This window comes from Narcine bancroftii, chromosome 7, assembly GCF_036971445.1.
Source record: "Narcine bancroftii isolate sNarBan1 chromosome 7, sNarBan1.hap1, whole genome shotgun sequence".
Taxonomy (NCBI): domain Eukaryota; kingdom Metazoa; phylum Chordata; class Chondrichthyes; order Torpediniformes; family Narcinidae; genus Narcine; species Narcine bancroftii.
Window position 1 is genome coordinate 32673137 of NC_091475.1, and position 15594 is coordinate 32688730.

At 39.1% G+C, this 15594-nt stretch overlaps 1 long non-coding RNA gene across 1 annotated transcript; it reads left to right on the forward strand.

Moving 5' to 3' along the window:
- Window positions 1-1742: 1742 nt before the first annotated feature.
- Window positions 1743-13507, forward strand: LOC138739827 (uncharacterized). The gene is made up of 3 exons (XR_011342463.1): window positions 1743-1818; window positions 3223-3388; window positions 13384-13507. It is a non-coding gene; the product is annotated as an uncharacterized lncRNA (long non-coding RNA).
- Window positions 13508-15594: the final 2087 nt, after the last annotated feature.

Genomic DNA, 15594 nt, shown 5'->3' on the forward strand with positions numbered 1-15594 from the left:
CTCAATAATGGCAAATAATCACTCAAGCAAAAGTTTGATATCACCATTAGTATTCCCTCATATTTACACTGTACCAAAATATGATGGAGCAGGTAAATCAACCACAATAACTATACTTTACTTCTGTAACAATAAAATTGGGGTCCAATTGAATCTAATATTTATCTATCACTGGATGTGATTGAAATACAGATGATGAAGGACTTCTGGGATTTGTTGTGTATGATTTTATTACAGAGAACAGGCTAATCGGTTAGCAAATTTTTGGATGAATTACGTAAACTGTTACAACACTGTGAGTTTGGTGAATTCTTAAACAAAGCATGAAGAGACCGATTAATAAAGGGTTTGACAGACCACAGTGCCAGACAGTGATTGCTAAGTTAAAAAAAACACTTAAATCAAGCATATGACACAGCCTTGGGTTTCAAAATGGGCGATAATAACTTGGACCTGCCAAGGTGGACCACTAGTGGCATGCAAATTTTCCCATCAAGAATGCTTTTGGCATGGAAAAAACAACCACAGTCTTGATAATTGTTATTTCAGAAGATCTAGATGTCATCTATGTGATAAAGAGGAGAAGATCAGAGCCAGGTGTCCGAGAAACAAAGGTAAAAAGGATAAAAAGAAAAGACCAAAATACAAAAAGCATCCCACCGGATAAAGAACGGTGGAGGAGAAGGATGAAAGGCCCAGCACTGAAACAAACGACTCATAGGAAGACAAGTCAGTGGAAGTCGTGTATATTCACAGATTAAAAGATCTTATAGAAATCGGAATTCTACGTCAAGGTGAACATCAACAATGAACCTCTTCGAATGGAGTTGGACACAGACAGCAGTTTTGTTAATGCCATTAATTTCAAAAGTCCAACTGCCACCCCATCTCACCATTAAAGAGTCCAATATGGTGTTAGAAACAGTCAAGATGAGAAAGTCAAGGTTTTTGGAAAATACAATGTAAATATGAAATATAAAGAACAAACCAAAATGATTTCCCCTCTACATCGTTGACACTAAGGGGCATCACTGTTTGGAAGAAACTGGCTATCACACATTCAACTAGATTGGAGGAAATTGGATCCATAATGAACTTACGCCTGGAAGATTAGGCCAAGCCAACATTGGAGCCAGTTCTGAAGAAGTACCAGACAGTTTTCAAAAAAAGCCTGGGTAAAATCCAAGGAGTCCAGGCAAAATTACACCTGAAATTAGGTGATGAATCCAAGTTCTTTAACCCCAGAACAGAACCATTTTCAATAAAAGGAAAGATTGAATCAGAACTTTAACAGATTTGAAAACAAGGGAATACTGGAAAGAATCCAATACAGTGACTCCCATTATACCTGTGCAAAAAGCCAATGAAGAAATCCAAATTTGTAGTAATTACAAAGTCACCATTAACCAGGTTTAGCAGATAGCAGAACACCCTATATCCAAAGTGGAAGAATTATTCCAGGCCCTGAATGGGGAAAGAAATTCATGAAGCTGAATTTATCACAAGTATACCAACAAATAGAATTGAATGAAGACTCAAAGAAATATGTAGCAATCAATACTCACCTGGAGTTATTCACCTATATCCGAATGCCATACGGAATATCAGCAGCCTTGACAATATTTCAAGTGGCCATGGACTAATTATTACATGGCATTAATGTAGGAGGTTATCCTTTTTTTTTTTTTTTTTTTTTTTTAAATGTAGGAGGTTATCTTGATGGCATCATAATTGCAGGTCGAGATGACTCTGAGCACCTATCCAACCTAGAAAAGGTCCTAATCCAATTACAACAAACAAGCGTCTGTCTGTGACAAGGTAAGTGTGTATTTATGGTACCTTCCGTAACATATTTAGACTTTACAATTAACTAATACCCCTGAGCGTAAAGCCCTCCAAAAGATAGTGACACAGCCCAGGACATTACAGGCAAAACCCTCCCCATTATTGAGCCCATCTACAGGGAACACTGCCATTGGAAGGCAGCAGCAATCATCAAAGACCCACAGCACCCAGCACATGCTCTGTTCTCACTGCTGCCAATAGGAAAGGCCTAGGTACCACATGACTCGCACCACCAGGTTCAGGTACAGCTGCTCCTCTCCACCATCAGACTCCTCAACTACAAACTCAGTCAGTCTCATTTAAGGACACTTACTTCAGTATAACTCGGATTATCCGAAATGGTCCAACTCCAACCGGGCCCACTTGGATAAATGTTTTTTTTTCAGAGAACTGGTCATTTTTTAAAAACAGCCCAGTAGAACAGTAAATCACTTGTAACACTGTTCATACAACAACAAACAAGGGAAGGCTTTTTAAGCTTTAAAATAAAGTTTAATTCTCACCAAAAATATGCTGGCCACCACCAATCACCGACACTTTTCCACCAAGGACCTGCTGCTGCCAGGGGGGGTGGGGAGGGGGGGGGGGGCTGAGGTCCACACTGCTGCTGCTGCCAGGGGGGCTGAGGTCCACTGCTACTGCCGCCATGGGGGCCGAGGTCCACTGCGCTGCTGCTGGTACTGGGGGCCCGAGGCCCGCTGATTGTGCACTACATAGTGAACAAAAAGAAAAAAAGCAAATGAATACTAGGAATTCAGTTTCCACTTTAGATTAAATCAAAAATCCAGATACATACTGTGTTCAAAATTGATAATGATGGTTCAAGATAATGTTCAAAACTTTCTGAATATCTACAAAAGTAAAATTACCCATGAATCAACATAAGTGGACACAGCTTTATCACAGAAAGTGAGCGTATTTAACAACACTTCAAAAAAATGAAAATAATTTAAAATCTACTAGCAATTTTTTTATTGGTGAAACGTTGTTATCTATTTCTTGTAGATAGTATATCTTAATATTTAAAATCATTTGAAATGTGTTGGTGTGTAATTCTATCGGCCTAATCAAAAAGTTCAAGTGGCTCCAGTGACGACAATCTGGGAGATTGGCCAGTTTGGTGAGTAGAGCCGGAGTTTGAGTCAAATTCACACAAAAAGTCATGGAAACATATTTTGTATGATCATAACGTGCTTAAAATTCTACACTCTTTTGTGCTGGTGAATTGTACTGAAAAGAAACTATGCAAATTAGTTGAGACACCAAGCCAGAGTACAAAACCAGAATTGGTAATTCCAAAAGTTAAAACATCCAGGAGATAAATTAAAGCTCTTTAATGAAGGCCTAATTGTAATGTCGTATTAATTATGTCTGCAGAGAAAAAGGGACAGACCATGAGGCTAGAACCAAAAATGGAGCACTGGAAGAAAGCAGCTTCTGTGGAGGCAAAAGGTGCAAGTCCAGTTTCGTATTGAGACCCTGCATCAATGGAGAAGTTGTGTTTTCAAAATTCCAGTGCCACAAGTCAAGATAAATTAATAAGGTGACCTTAAAAATAACTTTATGAAAATTGTGTTAACCAGTTTATTCTGCAATATGTTTAAAGCTTGTATAATGCCCTGCCTGAAGCACCATAATGGAATTATGCCATGTAATCTGAATGCCAAACTTTAATAATTGTAAATCTTTAAATAGCTTTAAAAAAAACCTGAAAATAATAAGAAAAAAAATTGTAGACACTGTAAATCTGAATAAAAGTAGAAACTGATGGGAACACTAAACACACTAGCCATATTTGAGGGTGCAGCGATGTAACCTGACCTGGTGAATGTTTCCAGCATTTTTGGTTATTTCTAAAAAGAAACAGAGTTTGGGACTGGATTTTCACAATGTCCTGAAAGCCAATTAATGGATCTTCTTGAGTCTTGAATTGAGATCCAATGCTCTACAAACTGGGAAGGCAAATGCGATGTGGCAATCAAAGGCCAAATTCTGAGCTGATCCTTTGTTAAGTGAAAGGTGACATAACAATGATGTTATTGGACTGGTCATCCTCAATGAGGGCAACATGGCTGCAGTGCGTACATGGTACTATCCATCATCAAATCCCATCACATTTATTGGAGGAAGAAGAAAAAAAAACAATTAACTGATCTGTTTAGTTTTATTATGGCAGCTAAGAAAATTATCACATTGTTGTAAAAGATACACAGTAATGTGGATGACATGCAAGTGGACTAGGAATATGATCGATTATACCAAATTGCTACACCAAAATATTACATCAAAACATGCTAACATTAAAAATGGATGGAATATCCACCATCAAATAGAGCACTAGATGCGGAAGCAATCAAATTATTCTCTGCATTTATTTGGGAGATTGCACAAATTGGGAAATGTGGCCCAGGGACCCATCGGAGAATCCTCCATCTTGATCTGTTGTAGGAGAAAGAAAGCAGAGATAAGGTACCATGTTATAAAATCAGAGGAATTCTGTCCTGGGTGTCTTCAACATGGACTGCATTTTGAATGAAGTTTCAGAAACGGGCAAGATGGTCTTCTTCTGATTACCTTTCTTCACCATTCCTCAGCAGTTGATTCAGTCTCCTCCATGCTGACACCTTTTGGAAAAAGCACTGAGAGAAATAATATTGCAAGGCAGAAATTTTAATCAATGGAATGGACTCTCACAACTAATAATGAAAAGTAATAGCCATTGGACATAGACTCAAAGAACATTACCTTTCTCAAATTTGATCAAATCTAGGTGAAGACTGACTACATGCAGTTTGTTTCAGGTGAATGGTCTCAGACTTGAAATGATATTTGTTTCTCATTCCATGGTACTGCTGAGTATCTTCAACATTTTTTGATTAATTTCAGATTTCCAGCATCTGCAGTTTTTTTTTCCTTATCCTAGGGACACTAGAATAAGGAGATCAAGTCAAATAAGGGGGGGGGGGGGTGGCTTGGGGGGAGTTTCCAAGGGAAATGTTCCTCCTGACACCTTTATGCAATCATAATGGATTATTTTAAATTACAAATTATGTTCTCATTTGCTCATGGCTTCTTCTCTGGTTATCTTCATGTATGAATGTCCTTCAATCTTTCTGCAAATCAATCTAATTCTTCTCTCTAAAATTCTTCTTTCTGCCATATTCATGAAAGAATGAATACTTTTAAGATAATTTTATTCATGCCTCTATTGAAATTGCTGAGAAATAACTTTCACACAAATACAATCATCCTATTTCATTAACATCCCACACCATTATTTGAGGTCAAATAGAATTGAAGGAACTTTAACTATCTATTTCTACATTAATTCTAATACATTTCTTTGTAATTTTCAATCAGCCAGGAAGGCTAATCTGGTCTCTGCATTGGTGGCTGTCGGTGCAGGTGTTCCTGAGGTTGAGCTGTGTACCCTTGTCTCATTGACTTCTTTGAGGTGAGAGTTGAATCCATTGAGTTCCTAAGGGAGGGATGTGGTGTTACTGTCTATTCTGCCCAGTTTCATTTTATAGACCATGATAGCACAGATGCCCTGCCACAGTCACCTGATGTCCGTGAGGTTCATCTGTGACTCAAGTTAGCTTCAGCACTGCCTCTTGTGTAGCTGTAATCAAGGCTATAGGGACCTCTGTTCAGACAAGTGATGAGCTGGTGATATTTGGTAGCACACTCTTAAAATTGGTATGGCCCACAAGACCACAAGGCATAGGAGCATGCCCCATCATTCCATCATAAGCCTATTCATTTTCCCACTCAGCCACACTGCCCAGCCTTCTCCCCATAACCTTTGATGCCCTGGCTAATCAAGAACCTATCAATCTCTCCCTTAAATACACGCAGCTTCGGGATGCTTCATTTCAAAGCTCTTGATAGAGGTGACTAGTTCATCTTGCAGTAGCTTCACATTCACCTGCGCTGGGATGTTGAATGCTGTCAGTGCAGTTGATGTGAATTCCCATGGCAAGTAGTAGAGACAACTTTATTAATGCTTCATTACAAGCATCTTTGCCCCCACTGTCTGCTTCAGTTACATTTTTCACCCTGATAAACATTTCTATCCATTTCATGTATGAATGGAAAGATTTCTGCAGCTTGTCATGAGTACTGAAATATCTAATGTAACTATTCCGAGACTGAAATGCTACTTGTACTCTCCTTCACTTTTATAGTAGCAAGGCCTGTACTTTTATCTGCCCACACTATCTTTCCCTTTTGTGCACAATACTGCACTTCAGAGGTGACATAATGATTCATGACCTCAACAATGAGGTCACTTTGGATAACTGCCATTATCGTCTCCATAAAATATCTGAGGTTCATTACAATGTGTGCACACTTAGAGGCATGATGAGCTCAAAGTGTGTGGTTAGTTGTCTGTCGCTGGAACTTTCAACACACATTGCTGCAGCCCAAGGGACTGTTGTTCACATGAAAGCATCAAAGAGATCATTGATGTTCACATTAGTTTTACATTTCCTGCAAGGGCAAGGACAGCAGGACAAATCACAGAATGAAGGAACAGGGGGCATTGGGATGGAAGAGGTCTATTGCAGAGCAGAATGTGGAGAGATCCCCTTGGAGCCAGGCACTATTAACTGTATTCTCACTGTGTGGTGATTGGGAAATCCACCACATCCAGGAGGCATTCCACTCACATGTTGTAGAGATCAGTGCCTGTCATCATGGCACTAATAATGACATTGTGCAGCAGTTTGTTTAGCCACCAGCAAACAACCATGTGGCAAACCAATGACAAGGTCCAGTTGCTGATAACTTGTCTCTTGCATCAGATGACAGCTGTTGTGATTCTATCACTGCAATGCTGTCTGTGCTGTTGTTGCTCTCTGCCAACCACTCTGTCCAAAGAACTGCCGATCATCATCTTCTGTGGCTCTTAATAGATTACTCAATGATGGTATTCGTCATCTCTTCCAGTTAAGGTGGAGCCACTCCTGTCTCCTCGTTAATTACTGCTTGCTTCAACACCACTAAATTTGTGAGGTTGTGAAGAAGCATATGAATGTTGGGTACGTTAAAAATAGTTGATGGTCAGTGAGCAATGAGGTCAATCACGAGATACAGAAAAAGAAGTAGGTCCACTAACCCATTGAGTCTACTCCACCATTCTAATCATGAGCCGATCTATCCTCCTACTCAGCCCCACTCCCTGGCTTTCTCCCCATAACCTTTGATGCCCTGACTAATCAAATATCTGTCCATCTCTGCCTTAAATTCACTCAACAATGTCGCTTCCACAGATGCCTGTGGTAACAAGTTCCACAGACTCATGACCCTCTGACTAAAGAATTTTTCTGTATCTCTGTTTAAGATCGACATCCTTTTATCCTGATGTTATGCTCTCTTGTCCTAGAATTCCCTACCATGGGAAACATTCTTGCCTCATCATCTATGTCCAGGCCTTACAGCATTCAAAATGCCTCTATAATGTCCCCCCCTCATCCTTCTATACTCCAACAAGTACAGTCCAAAAACTGAGAATTGTTCCTCTATGTTAACCCTTTCATCCTGATATAATTCCAGTAAAACTTCTCTGAACCCTCTCCAACACCAGCATGTCTTTTCTCAAATACGGCACCAAAACTGATCACAGAGTGAGGTCTCATCAATGCTTTGTAAAGTCTCACCATTACATTCCCGTTCTTGTACGCTTTTCCTCTAGAAATGAATGTCAATGTTGAATTTGCCTTCTTTATCACCGACTCAACCTGGAGGTCGACCTTTGGGAATCCTGCATGAGTACTCCCAAGTCCCTCTGCACTTCAGAATTTTGAATTTTCCCCCCATCAAAATAATAATCTGCCCATCTCTTTCTTCAACCAAAGTTCATGACCATGTACTTTCCAATATTGTATTTCATCTGCCACCTCTTTGACAAGTCTCCTAATCTATTGAAGTCTCTCTGCAACCTTTCTGTATCCTCAGTATCACTCGCTCTACCACCTATTTTGGAATCATCTGCAAATTTAGCCATAAAGCCATCTATTCCACAATCCAAATAATTTATATACAATGTAAAAAGAAGCGGCCCCAGCACCGACCCCTGCAGAACACCACTGGAAACAGTAGCCAACCAGAATAAGATCCTTTTATTCCAACTCGGTTTCCTGCTGATCAGCCAATGCTCTACCCAGTATCCTTCCTGTAATTCCATGGGCTCTCATCTTGATTAGCAGCCTTATGTGTGGCACTTTGGCGAAGACCTTTTGAAAGTCTAAATACACAACATGGGGTAAGGAAGGATGAAGGAGGACTTCATAGAGGCATTTCGAATGCTGAAAGGCCTGGGCAGAGATGATGTGGCAAGGATGCTTCCCATGGTAGGGAATTCTAGGACAAGAGAGCATAACGTCAGGATAAAGGGATGTCGATCTTAAACAGAGATACAGAAAAATTCTTTAGTCAGAGAGTCATGAGTCTGTGGAACTTGTTATCACAGGCATCTGTGGAGGCGACATTGTTGTTTGTGATCTCTTCAAATAATTGCCATAGGGAAACCATACTGACTTGGTCCTATCTTTCCAAGCAACTTGAGGTATTTCATAACCTCATCCTTGGCAATAGACTCTTAACAGCTTCTGAACCACTGACATCAGGCAAATATAATTTCCTTTCTGCTTCCTTGATCTCTTCTTAAACAGCAGAGTAACCTTTGTGATCCTCCAGTCCACCGGATGCCAGAATCCATTGATTTCTGGAAGATCATTACCTCTACAATTTCTAAAGCTATCTCCTTCAGAACCTGAGGGTGCATTCCATCCAGTCTGGGAGACTTATCTACCCTTAGACCATTTAGCTTCCCAAGTGCATTCTCTCTCATGATCTTGACTGCACTCACTTTTCTTCTCAGACAACTTTGAGAGTCTGGTATGCTACTAATCTATTCCTCAGTGAAGACTGATCCAAAATATTCATTCACTTCCACTACCATTTCCTTGTCTCCCATTATAATTTCCCCAGTGTCCTTTTCTATTGGTCCTATGACTACTTTCATGACTCTTTTACTCTTTATCTATTTAAAAAAGCTTTTAGTATCCTCTTTGATATTATTTCCTAATCCCCTTACATAGTTCATCTTTCCCTTCTTAGTTGACTTCTCTTCATTTTTAAAAGCTTCCCAGTCCTCAATCTTCCGACTAATTTTTTCCTTCCTTGTTTGCCTTCTCTTTTGCTTTTACTTTGGCTTTAACTTCCCTCGTCAGCCACAATTGTCTCATTTTTCCATTCATAAATTTCTTTCTTTTTGGTATGTTCCTGTCCTGCACTTTCCTCATTTCACACAGAAACTCCACCCATTGCTGATCTGCTGTCTTCCCCAGTAGTATTTTTCGAATCGACTTTGGCCAGACCCTCTCTCATGTGATTGCAATTTCCTTTACTCCACTCAAGTACCGACACATTGGGCTTTAGCCTCTCCTTTTCACATTTCAAAGTGAACTCAATCATATTTTGATCACTGCTACCACTGGCTAGATGCTGATCATAAAAAGGTGTATGAGCACAGTGTCTTGCCTAGTTTTATGTGGGAAATGTGTACCATTGGTCTTCATAGTTGACCCCAGACCCAGAAAGAATTCTTCTCTTCTTTCATTCCCTTTTCAGTGATCATGTATGCAGATTATGACAAATCCATGACCATTTTATAACTCCCTTGATTTCTACTGCTATCTGTGGAACCCTTCACATCCAAATCATTTTGGCTGTGGTTTACTTCTTCTTCCCGACATGAAAGACATATTCTCCTCTCCTGCCAATTGTCTGATGATTTCAGGTTCACAGCAGCAAGGAAGGTTAACTTCAGTCTGCACCTTACTGCAAAACACCTCCTGTTAGCTCCCTTTACATATAATGCTACCCTGTGGGCAGGGCAAGATAACACAGAAATTTGGTATATAGCAAAGTGCAAATCATGCAGTTTGGCAACAGCTTCATCTCCAAAATTCAGTTTCAATTGATCTACCTTTTGGAAGGTGAGTGCACAATATAACACCTTTTCTTTCTAAAACGATCCTTTCTAAACTTATCCCAACTATCACTGTGGCCCCTTGTAGTTACTCCCTTATCTGTTGTTTGAGGGGCTTCCCCTCTGGACTCAGGCCCTCAATAACTGGTAGCAGAAGGCCCACCTGAACTGTGCTGCCTATCCACCCCACCCCCTTCCAGTCGCCCGGCAGTTTCCCCCAACTGCTGGTCCCTCAGCTGTCTTCCCCGACCGCCAGGCCCCACTTGCCAGATTTTGGAGCTTTCCGGATTTTAGGTGTCTGGATAAAGGATCGTGTACCTGTAGCTGATTCAGTGAACAGTTCGTGTATCAATTATTATAAACTTTTCTGTGGGACAAAGCAACTAAAGCATTCTGTACATCATACAACTGATCAAAAAGAAAGAAATCTACTGCATTAGCAAATGTAGAAAAGACTTTCTGCTGAAGGAAAGGACATTGTTTTACATATTATACAAAGATAAAATATCCCTATTTAGGTTAAACAGATGTTTGTAACAATAACCAAGTAAAAGTGGCTACCTGGGTCAACACAATCCAGGACACAAAACAGATCAATAAGTGAAATCTGTTCACATTTTCAGCCTCCTCCTTCCATTGCTGCTCTGTGACATGATTCTATGGCATGTTTGCCATAATCCCTCCTTCCCACTCACCACATTGCATTTTGGGTTAGCATACAATCATGAATGGGTGAAAGATTCATCAGAGAACAAAGCACAGAGGACTACAAAGTGAACCGTTAACTTCGGTTGTATAGATTTTACAGTTCAAAGTGAAGCAAGTGTTTTATGGAGCTGAGGGGAATAAATCTGAACCTTCTACTATACTGTCAGGACATATTTTATGCCCATGAAAGTACTTTGTGTGCAAGGGCCAGGATGCTTACTGTCTGTAATCATGCCTTCTTCTAGGGACATTTATGTCAACCATCTGTAATGAGAAATCTGACATCCACTGTTCAGTGAAATCTGCATGAACTTTGGAGGATGGATTGATGACTTTGAAAGGACCGTGGAGCAAATGGGACAGTCTACAGAAAACTAACCTTAATATACCCTTGCACCCACACTCCTCCCTCACCACAGTTCGGAGTCCCAAACAGGCCTTTCAAATGAAGCAACACTTCACTTGTGTATCCACAGGAGTGAATTACTGCATCCGGTGGTCCCTTTGTGACCTTCTCTGCATCTGGTGCAGTCTGGGAAATGGCTTCACTGAGCATCATTACTCTGTCTGCATCAGTGCCAGGGTCTCCCTGTGGCCCAACCATTTCAGTTCTGTGTCCCACTTGCATATCTGTCCATAGCCTCATGTACTATCTCACCAAGACTACCATAAAATAGAGGAACAACCCCTGATTTTCTATCTGGGCACTCTGCAGCTGGATGCCATTAACATCGACTTCTCCGGTTTCTGTTGATCTACTCTCCGTTCTCCCTCCCTTCCCTTCCCCCATCTTCTTTCCCTCAACTCTCCATGCCCTAACTTCTCTATTCACCTCACCATTCCTCCTCCCCCTCCTTGCTGCTGTACCCTCCCTCCCTTCTCCTCCTTGCCTTTGGAACCATGATTCTCTCCCAACCCCTCCCATTTACCTTTTTGTTCAGATGCCTGCTGACAATTTTTCATACCGTGATGAAAGGCTCAAGCCCAAATCGTTGGTTATGTATCTTTATCTTTGCTATATAAAGTACACAGTTTGACCAGCTGAATTTCTCCAGCATTGTGTTTTTACTTAATACACCAATCTTAATTTAAATTTCAACTTTTGTAATTATCAATGAATTAATTTTATTGTTACATATTTGGAATGGTCAAATAAGAAAATACAGTAGAAGCCCAAAAATCTGGACTGCTTGGAGTTGGGTCAGTTCAGATTTTGGGATTTTACGGATTCTCAGGCAGTACTTTTTAAAATTCAAATTTAAGGAGGAATAAAGAAGAGATGAACAGGTACATTTTGATAGTTTATTCATTAACAAATACTTCATTTAGCAAAACGAGCAGTTTTAAAGAAAAATAAAGTGGTCAGTTGTGGTCTCTGTGCATCTGTGGCACTTATGCATGCACACTCGCACAATATTTTTTATTGATTTTCATATAACACATACATACAGAAAAAAGATTATTCATAGCAGTGATATAGTTGTCATAAAGTAAGAAAACTTGTTAGCAGAAAAAAAATTCACCTTATGCAGCAATATTGATTCAGGGATATATTGGAAAAAAAGAAAAATGAAAAGAGAGAAAAAAAAACATGAAAAATATGATTATAAAATCCAAGCCCTAAACCATTCCAAAATTGCATGGTAATTAACAAAATAGTACACTACTAGTAAAAATAGAATCACAAAAAATAGAATCACAAATTATATAATTATAATTCCCAGTAAAGTTTATGAAAGCATTTCAAAAAGGAACCCCAAAGATTAGAAAAATTTAAATTTAAAACACTTGTTAACCATCTTATTTTCTCCAAAATTAAATTTGGCATCCTAACATGTAATCATTCATTATAAGTGGGTGGGACAGCATCTTTCCAAATGATCAAAATAGCTCATCTTGCAATAATGCATGGTGTTGAGATGCAGACAATTTCACTACCTTCTGTTCAACCATCCCAAAAAAAGCTATTAATGATCTGGTGTCAAGACCAGAACATACGAATTAGTGAACCGTCCTCATTCTTACAAAGAGAGCTTATACAGGGTTAGGATAAATATGAGCTAATTTAACTTTTGACATACAGGCTATATGCACAACTTTAAATTGTAATAACAAGTGACAGCCGCATAAAGATGATGTATTCATCAACTTAAAAATGGAATTCCAAGAATCTTCTGAAATTGAAATTTGGAGATAGATCCTGCTCCCATGTCTTTTTAATTTTGTCCAATTAGGTTTGCCTTAATTTCAACAAAGTGTCATATACTACAGATGGTTGTACATTGTAAACTGTTTCTATCAAATTCAGAACAGGAGCTTGAAAAAGATGTGATGGTTGAGAATGGAGAAAGTCCCTAATTTGCAAATATCTAAAACAAATGAAAGTTTGTAAAGTAAATTTGGTGGAAGGTTGCTTAAATGTAGCAAGATTATTATCAAAAAAAACCCACAAAAACATTTAATACCTAATCTGAGCTCAAACATTTTCTCCAGGATGCATCTGCGGTGCAAAGAGCAAGTTAGTGATCTCAAGGTAAACTCTCTGTTCAGGTTGCTCACTGTTGTTGAATAGTCTCATGCAATGCTACATTTGCCTCGGCACTGTTAATCCTTTCCCCTCATTCACTTGTGCCTGCTCATAAATCAGCATTATGCTTTATTGCACTTATTTTCTGCTTGCATTCCCATCTTCAAAGCTTACTGCTGATAACTACTGTCCAACAACTTCTCCTTGGGTGCTTTTGCTGCTTCTTGCACTTTATAATAAGATGGCTCAAAAATGTTGAAAGACATTCCCTGAGGTACATATTTAACAATTTATTGTTTTGCAGATGCAGCTGCCTCACCATAGAAAAGCACCAACCAATACATCTGGAGATTTTGCTGTACCTCAAAGAAGTTTCCTTTGAATTTTTTCAACCTTTGTTTTTCTTTTAATACCAATCATATATAGCATGCGGTTAGGTAAGGTGTTTGAGTTTTTCTCCTTTACTATTTTCTTCTTTCCTTTCCCTTTTTTTGTATTATTAGTTTTTTCTAATAGAGGTATATACTCTTTAGAATATGAATTTTGGATATGATTTACAATTTATGTATGTTAGTGTTATACGGGATGTCTTATTTAGTTTGTGTAACTGTCTATATCATCTTATTCAATTCTACCTTTTTGTTTGTATGTGCCTTATTTAAATCAATAAAAAGTTTTTAAAAAGAAAGAAATCACAGAAAGATGTACAGCAGATATCATTGGAGCTGACGGGTGACTAACACAGCAGGATTTGTTGATCTCTTCCTGCTCTGTTTATGCGTAACATATTCAATCACTCTCTCAATAAATTCTGATCAATAAGCATGAATGGTACAGCACATTTTCAATATAATGTTAAGCCTTGCAATTTCATTTTAATCTTTGTAAATCATTTCCTTTTTTGGATTCAGTCATCTGACTGAACCTATGAGTCCAAAGGTCAGTGCTGAATATTTTGATGCCTAAATATTTTTACATGCTCCTACATTCCCACAAATCAACAGAGAAAATTGCATGTTTCAGTTGGAGAATTAAAGGAGATCATTCAGTGTTATTCACAAAACATGAACTTAGTGTATTGAGCTGGAATAGGAGCTCCAAATAAGAGCTAATCAAGGGGGAAGATTGAAGAGGTTCCAATTTCTGAAGGTTATGCCTGGCATCTAAAGATGTGCGTTGATATTTCCAATGTTTCTGGGTTTCGGCCTGTTGCATAAGGGAAAGTGGCCTCTATCATTCATTGGATGGTCAACATTCACTGTCCAAGCGCACAATAGGCTGTGTTAGGCATGGGATGGGATGGCCTTCAGTCTGCTTTAGATACCAAGCTTCTGAACAGGATCTACAGCATTTAAGTACCAGAGATTAATTATCTGAAAACTGTATTAACCATTTCTACCTCCCTATCTTTGCTTTCTAGTCTGTCCTTTCTTATTTTATTACAGGTTTTACAATAGGCATATATGACATGCCACATCAAAATGGGAACTGAGTTTTCCATTTAGGGGAAGGAAAATGGATATTGTTTGCAGTTCATACTTAGGTGATCATTGAATCAAAAAATCCATAGAACATTACATCATAGAAATAGACCTTTCGGGCCATCTAGTTCATACCAAACTATTATTCTGCCTAATCTTATGAACCTGCATCACGACCATCCATGTACCCGTCCAATCTTCCCTTAAATGTCGAAGTCAAATCCACCACCATGGCTGGCAGCTCTTTCCACACTCCCACCACCCAATGTTCTCCTGAAATATTTCACCTTTTAACCTATATCCTCTAGCTTTTGCCTCTCCTAACCTTAGTGGAAAAAGCCTGTTTGCATTTGCTCTATCTCCTCTCATTCTCCGATGCTTCAGAAAATAAAGTTTTAACTTATTCAACCATTTCCTTCAAGTCCTGCAACATCCTTATAAATTTGCTCTGCAGTCTTTCCTCTAGACAGGTGACCAAAACTGCAAACAATATTCCAAATTTGTCCTCACCAATGTCTTGCACAATTTCAACATAATATTCAAACTCCCATACTCAATACTCTGATTTATGAAAGTCAATGTGCTAATTTCTTCATAATCCTTTTTATCTGTGACGCCACTTTCTGTATTCCCAAATCTCTCTGTGGCCTGCCATTTACCATGTATGTCCTATCTTGGTTTGTCCACCCAAAGTGCAACACCTCACACTTATCCACATTAAATTCCACCCATTTTTTACAACCTTCCATTACACTCCCAATCTTAATATCATCTGAAAATTTGCTGATCCAATTTAGTACATTATCATCTAGAACATTGATATAGATGAAATATAACAATGGATCCAGTACCAATCCCTGAGGCACACCACTAGTCACAGACCTCCAGTCAGAGAGGAAATCATCTACTACCACTCACTGGTTTCCCCTGCAAAGCCAATGACTAATCCAATTTACTACCTCATCCTGAATACCGGGCTACTGAACTTTGACCAAGCTCCCAAGCAGTTCTAAAGTCCATATAGGCAACATCCA